The following is a 9,093-nucleotide window of genomic DNA, read 5'->3' as shown; positions in this document are numbered from 1 at the left end:
GCCTGCAATCCCAGCTACTCAGAGGGTAGGGATCAGGAGGATTGCAGTTCGAAGCCAGCCCAGGCAAATGTTCACAAGACCCTATCTCAAAATACTCTTTACAAAAATAAGGCTGGTGGAGTGGCTCAAGGTGAAGGCCCTGAGTTCAAGCCCAAGTACCACAAAAAAAAAAAAGGACACGGGTGGGGAGTGTCACGTAACGGCCATGAGAGCCCCTCATCTGTAAATGTCAAAGTGGCGTCCAGCAAAATGTACCCCCTCCACACCAGGGTTCAAGGCTTAGTGAGCCTCACTCACCTTTTTATTACATTTCTCAGAAAACATCATGCTGATCCTTCAGCACACAGAGAACTCGCAGCCCAGAGAGGGATTGTGTTTGCTCGGGGTCATGCAGCAAGTGAGTCAGGGCAAAGCAGGGCATGACGGGTCCTTGAAGCTGCTCCCTGGGGAGGATGAGGCCTATTGTGTGCCCCCACCCCAAGTGTGTACGGTTTTACCCTGTCCATTGGTAAATGCCCATGTGCCAGCTCTGAGGAGCACCCACAAGTTAACAGAAATCACTTCACTCCTGGGACGATCCTCTTGATTAAGGACTGACTCTCCCCCCTCCCACCTATCCAGGGTACTTTGGACCTCACTGTGTCCATTAACTGTGCCTCCCCAGGAGGAGCCACGTCCTCTGGATTTCTGGGAAGGGTTGGCTGTCAGGCACCAGCTGGTGATGGGAGAACTGGCAGCACAAAAAAATGCTAAGAAGGGCCACTCTGGATCAGTAATATGTCACTAAGTGGCCTTGGGTAGGAGTGTGAATGGTGGGAGAGCCTCATGACCAGCCAATAACAGAGGTCCAGCACCTGGGCAGGGCCACCCCCTCAACCCAGAAAGATCTGGGCATGGTGGCACACATCTGTAATCCCAGCTAATCAGAAGGTGAATGTCCAAGACCTACCCCAGGCAAAAGCTGGAGATCCCATCCAAAAAAGTAAAAGGGAGCTGGGCGCCAATGGCTCCCACCTATAATCCTAACTACTTGGGAGACTGAGATCAGGAGGATCAAGGTTCAAGGCCAGGAGACCCCATCTCCAAAATGACCAGAGCAAAATGGACTGGAGGGGTGTCTCAAGCGGTAGAGCTCCTGCTTTGCAAGTGCAAAGCCCTGAGTTCAAACCCCAGGACCACCAAAATATAAATAAAGTAAAAAGCCAAAAGATTGGGGATGTGGCTCAAGTGGTAGAGAGCCTGCCTAGCAAGCTCAAGGACCTGGGTTCAAATCCTAGGACCACCAAAAAAGAAAAAATCTTGTCTGAGGACCTTGGGGGAAAACAGAGCAGCCCTGGGAGTGGACCTTAGGGCATATGGCTCCTTGAACTTTCCTCCTACCTCTGCCTCCCAAATTACTGGGATTATTAGTTTCCCTTCTGAAGGGTCTGGCAACCTCTGTTTGGCTCGTGGGGTTGTCAGTCCCATGCAGGGCGAGAATCAAGAACCAGGCAGGAACCAGAAGACCGGAGCTAGCCAGCACCCTAACAATGGTAGGAAGGCCAAAGTCCCCGGGGTGACAGAGGATGAGAACACTGCCCTTTGGTCACCCCTGAGCCCAGGGCAGGCCTGGCTGACCCCTTTCTTCCCTATCTGTCTGCCCTCCAAGTCCACCTAGGATGGCTGGGGCAGTGTGTGTTCAGGCTGGGGGAATCCAGGATAGTGAGGGCTATGTCTGAACCCTCTCACCTCTCTCTGAGCCCCCTTGCCCAGACTATCCTGCTCAAGGCCTGCCCAGCCCAGCCTGACAGCCTTGAACCCTGGGATGTCCATCCTTCAGCAGGGGCCCTGGAGCTCCGGAGCAATGACTTCTGGGACAGAGGTAGGGAGGGAGGAAGAGGGGTTCTGGAGGAGAGTAACTGATCCCCAGCAAGCAGGCCACAGGCTCCCAGGCTCAGGCCTGCTGTTATGGGTGGCAGGAAGCCTAAGGTGAATGCGTGCCAAGTCAGGCCCTAAGACTGCCCCCTGCAGGGCGCTGTGGGTATGGCATCCCCATCACTGTTCTCAAGCCCAGATAGGACTGTCAGCTACTGACTGTCCCCTGGTACTCTCTTAGAGGTCCCACAGATGCTCCACAGTTTTACCTTTGGGAATCTCTGCCCAGGTTCTGGGTCCTGCCATGCCTGTAGCAGAAACAGGGGCAAGAGGCCCAGTTCTTCTCTGCTCTAGGTCTCAAGTTCAATGGCCCTAAAGCCTGCTGGAATTTCCCTCCTGGAGGACCCCGCTTTCTCTCTGGGCTGCCTGCCCTGATTCTGCCACCGAGGGGTGTGGCAGCCAGGGCCTGAATTCTGGGGCGCTGCCCCGCCTTGGTGCATCTTTGCTGCAGGAGGTGTTGATCACTGTCTGGTACTATTCAGAACTGTCATGTATAGCCAGTGTGGACACACACACCTGTGGTCCCAGCTACTCAGGAGGTGGAGGTAGGGAAGAGCCTGGCTCGAGTCTAGCCCAGATTAAATCAGCTGAGAAACCCTATCTGAAAAACAAACTAAAGGAGAAGGACTGGGTGTGGCTCAAGTAACAGCACTTGGCAGGAGGTTCTGAGTTCAACCCCCAGTAAAGCAAGGGGCACCTGCTAGTTGCCAATCACTCCTTAGCTACTAAATCCTCCTACCAACCTTAGTCCACTAAGAGGCAGCAGAGGATCATGGATACATTTGTGGGCACTAGTGTCAAATGGCCTGCGTTCAAATCTCCACTCTTAGTTGTGGGATCTTGATCAAATTACTAAGCCTGTTTGTTGGTTTGTTGATTGTTTTTACAGTGTTAGGGATGGAACCCAGAGCTTCCCTAGCCCCTGAGCCTCAGTGTCTTTTTATCTTTTATCTTTGTATGTATGTGTTTGTGTGTGTGTGGTTCTGGAGTTTGAAATCAAGGTCTACACCTTCAGCCACTTCACCAGGACTTTTTCGTGGTGGTGAACTTTTTTTCGAGATAGGGACCAGTCTTACTATTTGCCTGGGCTGGCTTCAAACCTCAATCCTCCTGATTTCTGCTTCCTGAGTAGCTAGGATTACAGGCGTGAGCCACCGGTGCCCAGCAAAGCCCCAGTTTGTTTGTTTTTTATTTAATCAGCAAAATGGAGCTGATTATATGAATCCATTCATTTGATGTCTTTGGAACAGTGCCTGGAGCAAACAGTAAGTACCGAGTATATGCTAGTTTTGTTTTGTTTTTGGCAGCACTGGAGTTTGAACTTAGGGCCTCATGCTTGCTAGGAAGGCTCTCTCATCGCTTGGGCCATTCCACCAGCAGTTTTTTTTTTTTTAATTAGATTGCATTATTCCCATTTTACAGATAGGGGAACTGACAAGCTAAGGAACTTGAGAAGTTATGCCTCATACCTAGGACACAATGGGATGGGAATTTAAGGACTGGATGTGTGACTCAAACGGTAGAGCCGTGAGTTCAGATCCTGATCCCACCAAAAAATAAGTTTAAAAAAATCCTGAGCATCTATGCTCAAGTTGGATGGTGACTTGGGCAACTGTCTCCCCTCCCAGCTGGGATACACGAGGCACAAAAGCGCTTGAGGATGCTGAGGCTGTAACACCTGGGACTTGCGCACAGCTGAGGCTGGGGAGTGGGGAGGGGAAGGGAGGACTGGCTGTGGAAGGCCTTGAATACCAGGGAGATGGGGGCTGGCCGCGGTGTCCTCAAGACACCAAGTGTGCCCCACCCCCCGCCCACCTCACTGCTCCGCTGTGGGGCCAGCGTGAGAAGGAACAGAACGTGCCAGATCCAAGTCACCCTGCCCCTTTGGAGCCTCCCACCAGTTGTGTGGATTGGGGCCAAGGTTTCAGAGCCCTGGTTGAAATGAGACTCATAGTCCAGGTAAGAAAGAACAGCAACCCTGTACAGGACAGAGGAGATCCGATGGCGACCCTGGCGGCAGGCGCGCGGTCTAGGGTCCATCAGGACTTCCCAGATGAGCTCTTTCTAGGGACAACGCCCATGGAGGTCACTAACGCCCGGTGAGGTGTTAATGATGCCCTCCAGAACCGGACCAAGATCGTCCGGTGGCGAAGGTACAAGCGAAGACGGAGATGAAAGCGAAGGGTGACAAGATAGAGGTAAAAGCTCTGCGGTGGCGACAGGGCAGGGACAGAAACGAATCCAGCCCTGGGGCAGCAGAACTGGCAGATGCTGGAGCAGGGACCCCAGCCTTAGCAACAGGCCGGCCATTGGCTGCGCGGTGGAGAGCCCGACTTCTGATTGGCTCTTGCCACGCCCAAGCTGAAAAGCCGCTGTCTCTCTGGGCGGGGTTATAAACTGAGCCGCGGCCCCGCCCGACTCACATCCGGGTACCTGGGCCACGGGTGACAGCTACCAGGGTGATCGGTCTAAGACGTCGGGAGCACGGAGGACCTTCGGCTCGCCAGTACTAAAGGAGCCCGTGGGACATGCCGGCAGCAAAATCCTTCTTCTGGGGCACAGGCGTTACGGAAGAGGGGAGGTTCCCAGAAACAACCCTTTGTACCCAGATGGGTTGGGGCCGAGGGTGGACTGGGCTCGAGAGCCCTGCGGTCCAGGGTCTGGGCGCCATCTGGTAGCGTGATGGCTTGAAAGGAAGCAGAGCCCGGCTGAAGCCCCAGGGCCTGCAGGAAGGAGGCGGCGGCGGCCCCGGGGGAGGGAGTAGCTGCAGAACCGTAGGTGTCCACCAGGGGGCAGCAGAGGAAGAGGGCGCCCGAGTCCAGCACCTGGGCCAGGAGGGATGCTGAGCCCTCCCCTCCCAGCCCCCATCGCTGCAGCATTTGGTAACCAGGGTAATGCGACTGTGGTCGCTGGTGCATCCCTGGGTGGCGAGACCCCCAAGGCATGGGTCGAGGTTGTTTGGTTCTGTGTAATACCTATACCTATCCAGCTAAATGCTGGCCCTGCCAGTAATTGGCTAAAGAAATGTAAGTCCTAAAACACCGTTACTTCTTTTCCTTCCGCCCCAGCGGTGGGGTGTAGCATCTTATTCTTGGGGATTTGGGTAGGGAGGTAAGACGTCAGCGGACTCACCCAAAATGCTTGCAGTCAGTTAAAAGCTACTGGGTCCTTTAGTTTACCCAGCTTGTACTGCTAAACCTACCTCGTATCTATTTCTAGTCAATCTTCTGGGCCAGAGGATTTTTTCATTCTTTCACTGCCTCTTCATCACTGAGAGGCCACCATATTTCCAGCAAGCAATGTTTTAGGAACAGCGGCCTTCCAACTTAGGCAAAGCCCCTGCACATCAAAATAAAATATAAAATAAAAAAAGAAAAAGAAAAGTCTCTTGGAAGGCAAGTAAAATGGAAGTCACCTTTGCTGTGATAAACCCAAGGGGATCAGAAATAAACTTCTCAATCTGGCTTTTAAGAAATGACAAGCAGCTGGGCACTGCTGGCTCACACCTGTAATCCTAGCTACTCAGGATTAGGAAAATATCTAACACAAAAGAAAGGGCTGGTGGAGTGGCCCTGAGTTCAAATCCCAGTTATCATAAAAAAAAAAAAAAAGAAATGACATCCAGCCATGCTCAATGGTTTTCATCTGTAATCCTAGCTACTTGGGAGGCTGAGATCGGGAGGATCACAGTTCAAGGCCAGCCCAGGCAAATAGTTTGTGATACCCTCCCCACCCCAATCTCCAAAAATAACCAGAGCAAAATGGGCTGGAGGTGTGGCTCAAGTGGTAGAGCGACTTCCTTGGAAACTCGAAGCTCTGAGTTCAAACCCCAGTCCTGCCAAAATAAACAAAACTGACAACCAAGGCTGGGGACATAGCTCTGACAACCATGGAAACCTCATCCCAAAAACCTGGGTTCAGGTTAGGAGAGAACAAAAAGACGCAGAAGGTTTTATCTAAGAGCCAAAAAGTAGTAGGATAACTTCCCCATTATGATGGGACAAGAAACCAGATTAATGGTAAAGTTTTTTTTTTTTTTACTGTACTGGGATTTGAACTCAGGGCCTCATGATTGCTAGGCAGGCACTCTACTACTTGAGCTACTCCACCAGCCCTGCTTCCTGAGGGGGTCTCTCAAATTATTTGCCTGGGCTGGCTTTGAACCCCAATCCTCCTTATTCTTGCTTCTCAAGTGGCTGGGATTATAGCCATGAGCCACCAGCACCTGGCTCTTACTTTACAGATAATGTGGATTTTTGAGTTTTCTTCCTGTGCTGAGGATAGAACCCAGGGCCTCAATAATGATAGCTAGGCTACCACTGAGCTTCAGCTCCAACCTCTTAACCTGGGAAATCTTGGTTCATTTGTCTGGCCTGAGTGACCAAAGCCCCTTTCCCTCACCGACTACAGGTGATCATGAGGGGGGGTTTGTGTGTGGCCTTTCAACTTTGACATCCATCCACAGCAAAACTGGAAAATCTCTAAGCAGCAAGCTAACGAGCTAGTTGGTACACCACATTTTAATGATCTAATTAGGGCAGTGGCCACTTAATGTCAACTCCCAGCTAGTTTTCAGAAGTTGTTTCTCAAGCTTGCTTGGAGACCTGGGCTGCCATTCTTAGCCACTCAGATCATCGGGTGAGTCAACAGGCAGTTTCAGCTGACCAACAGAGAGGCCAATGCTTGTGGTAATCACGCAGAAATAGAGCAGGGGTGGGGTGGGAGGGGAGTAATGCACTTGATAGCCTCTATTCCACCCCCAAAGTTCTTGGGACGAGAACTGTGCCCTGGGGATCAGGCACAGTGGGCCAATCCCTGCGTATCATTTATACTTCACTGCCCCACCCTACTGGCAGTTGTTAAAGTTCTAGAATGAACTGACCAAGAGGTACAAGCCTGTAATCCCAGTTACTCAGGAGGCAGAAGTCAGGAGGAAGCCAGCCCAGGGAAATAGTTAATAAGACCCTACCTCGAAAAAACTCATCACAGAAAAAGGGCTGGTGGAGTGGCTCAAGTGGTAGAGCACCTGCCTAGCAACCATGAGGCCCGGAATCCAGCCCCACTGCTGCCAAAATACCTCCAGTTCAAATTCAGCCTGGGCTAGTAGACCTTGTCTGATGGCTAAGCCAGAAAGCACTAATTCATTAAGCATGAGACTGCCCTACCTTATTCTAGTCCAGCCAGGACACTCTCTAGGGACATGCCTTCCCTATTACTTAGCTGTGAAACCAAATTTTCTCAAAGTAGGATTTGTTGTGCAGGAGTGTCCGTGAACCTGTGAGTGCAGGTGGCTTAACTAAGAGACCAGTAAGATGGTGAAATGATGCTATTCCTGTTTTGGAAAACAATTATTTTTCAAGAAACTATTTAATGTGTAATGAGTTATTATTTTTAAACAAATGAGTACTTCTCATTTCTAGTTTTTTGTAAGATTCATCCCCACATAAACAAAAGCTCTTCAGAGCTAACTAAAGGAGTTCTGAAATTAAAAAACAGAAGTTTGAGAACTTTGAATTAGGGAAATTGATGGGGTTATTTTTGTTTTATTTTGAGGTGCTGGGGTTTGAACTCAGGGCCCACACCTTGAGCCATTCCACCAGCCCTTTTTCTGTGATGCTTATTTTTCAAGATAGGGTCTCCCTATTTGCCCGGGCTGGCTTCAAACTGTGATCCTCCTCATCTCTGCCTCCTGAGTAGCTGGGATCACAGGTGTGAGCCCCTGGCACCTGGTGGTGGTTTTCTTTTTTTTTTTAAACAGTACGGGGACTGAACCGTAAGATTGCTAGGCAAGCGCTCTACCACTTGAGCCATGTCTGTCCTTTTGCTTTCAGTGTTTTTATTAGTCTTCCACTTTTGCCTTAACTGGCCTCAGACCACAATCCTCATCTCTGCCTAGCTGGGATTACAGGAGTGTACCACTATACCCAGCTGTAGAGAAATCTTAAACTGGATAGCTGGGTACAGTGGTATGTGCCCAGTGTCCCAGCTACTGGGAAGGGTGACTCAAGAGTTTGACACAAGCTTGGGCAACATAGCTAGAACACTATCTCAAAACAAAAAAAAAAAAAAAAAAAAGGGGGGAGGGGGGCATGGCTCAAGCACCAGCCACAGACTGTCTCTACAGAACAAAATGAAGTACATGTGTGAGGCAATACTTTTGGGCAGATTCCAGGCACCCTTAACAGTTACCCTGGTGGAACAAGGGTGACTGGAGTCTCACCCTCACAGTCCCTGCCCTTTCTGAAGAGCCTGTGACGCTGGCTGGACTTCGGGCTGCAGGAAGTCTGATTCCTTTTCTACCCTCCGTAACTCTCACACCATAGGAGCTCTGTCCAGTTCTACGCAGCTCCCTCGTCTCTCTGGCAGCACAGAAGCAGCCTGGGGTAGCACACTGAAGTCAGGAGGCACCAACGTTCAGAAGGCCAATGACGGGTCATCAGTGAGTAGTGCACCCCAGGCCCTCGGTCACTGGCAGTTCTGTACTACTCGTGCAGTGGCTCTCTTCAAGGGTGACAAGTGACCCAACACAGGCAAATTCACTCAGTACAGGGCACTGGTAACAACTACGTTATCAACCCCTAAACGTGACACACTTTTCCCGGTTTTTTTTCCTAGTACTGGCGTTTGGAATCTGGGCCTCACACTTGCTAGACAGGTATTCTATCACTTGAACCACGGTCAGTCCTTTTTTCGTGTTGGGTTTTTCGATAGGGTCTCGAGGACTATTTGCCCAGGCTGGCTTCAAAATGTGATCCTCCTGATCTCTGCCTCCTGAGTAGCTGGGATTATAGGCGTGAGCCACCACATCTGGCATGAACACACACATTTTTGTAAGAGATTAATAGGAAGTCCAAAAGACTCACAGATTTTTTGATTTTTAATTCTCTCTTTTTTTTGGAGACAGGGTCTTGATATGTAACCTAGGGTGGCCTTAAATTCAGTATTTTCCTTCCCCACCTCCAGAGCACCCAGTTGTTTTTTTGGGTGTTGGGGATGGAACCCAGGGCCTTGCCCAGGCTAGGCAAAAGCTCCACCCCAGCCCTTGCTGTTCTTATGTATCTTGGCCCCCATCACCACCCAACCTCATTCCTTGGGTGGCAGAAGAGAACAGCCACATTCAATCCAACTTTCAAAAGCAAAGGACAAGTTAAACTCATTCAATGAAACTAAGCACTGACA

This window comes from Castor canadensis, chromosome 6, assembly GCF_047511655.1.
Source record: "Castor canadensis chromosome 6, mCasCan1.hap1v2, whole genome shotgun sequence".
In the NCBI taxonomy this organism is placed as follows: Eukaryota; Metazoa; Chordata; class Mammalia; order Rodentia; family Castoridae; genus Castor; species Castor canadensis.
Note: the sequence above shows the minus strand (reverse complement) of the source record.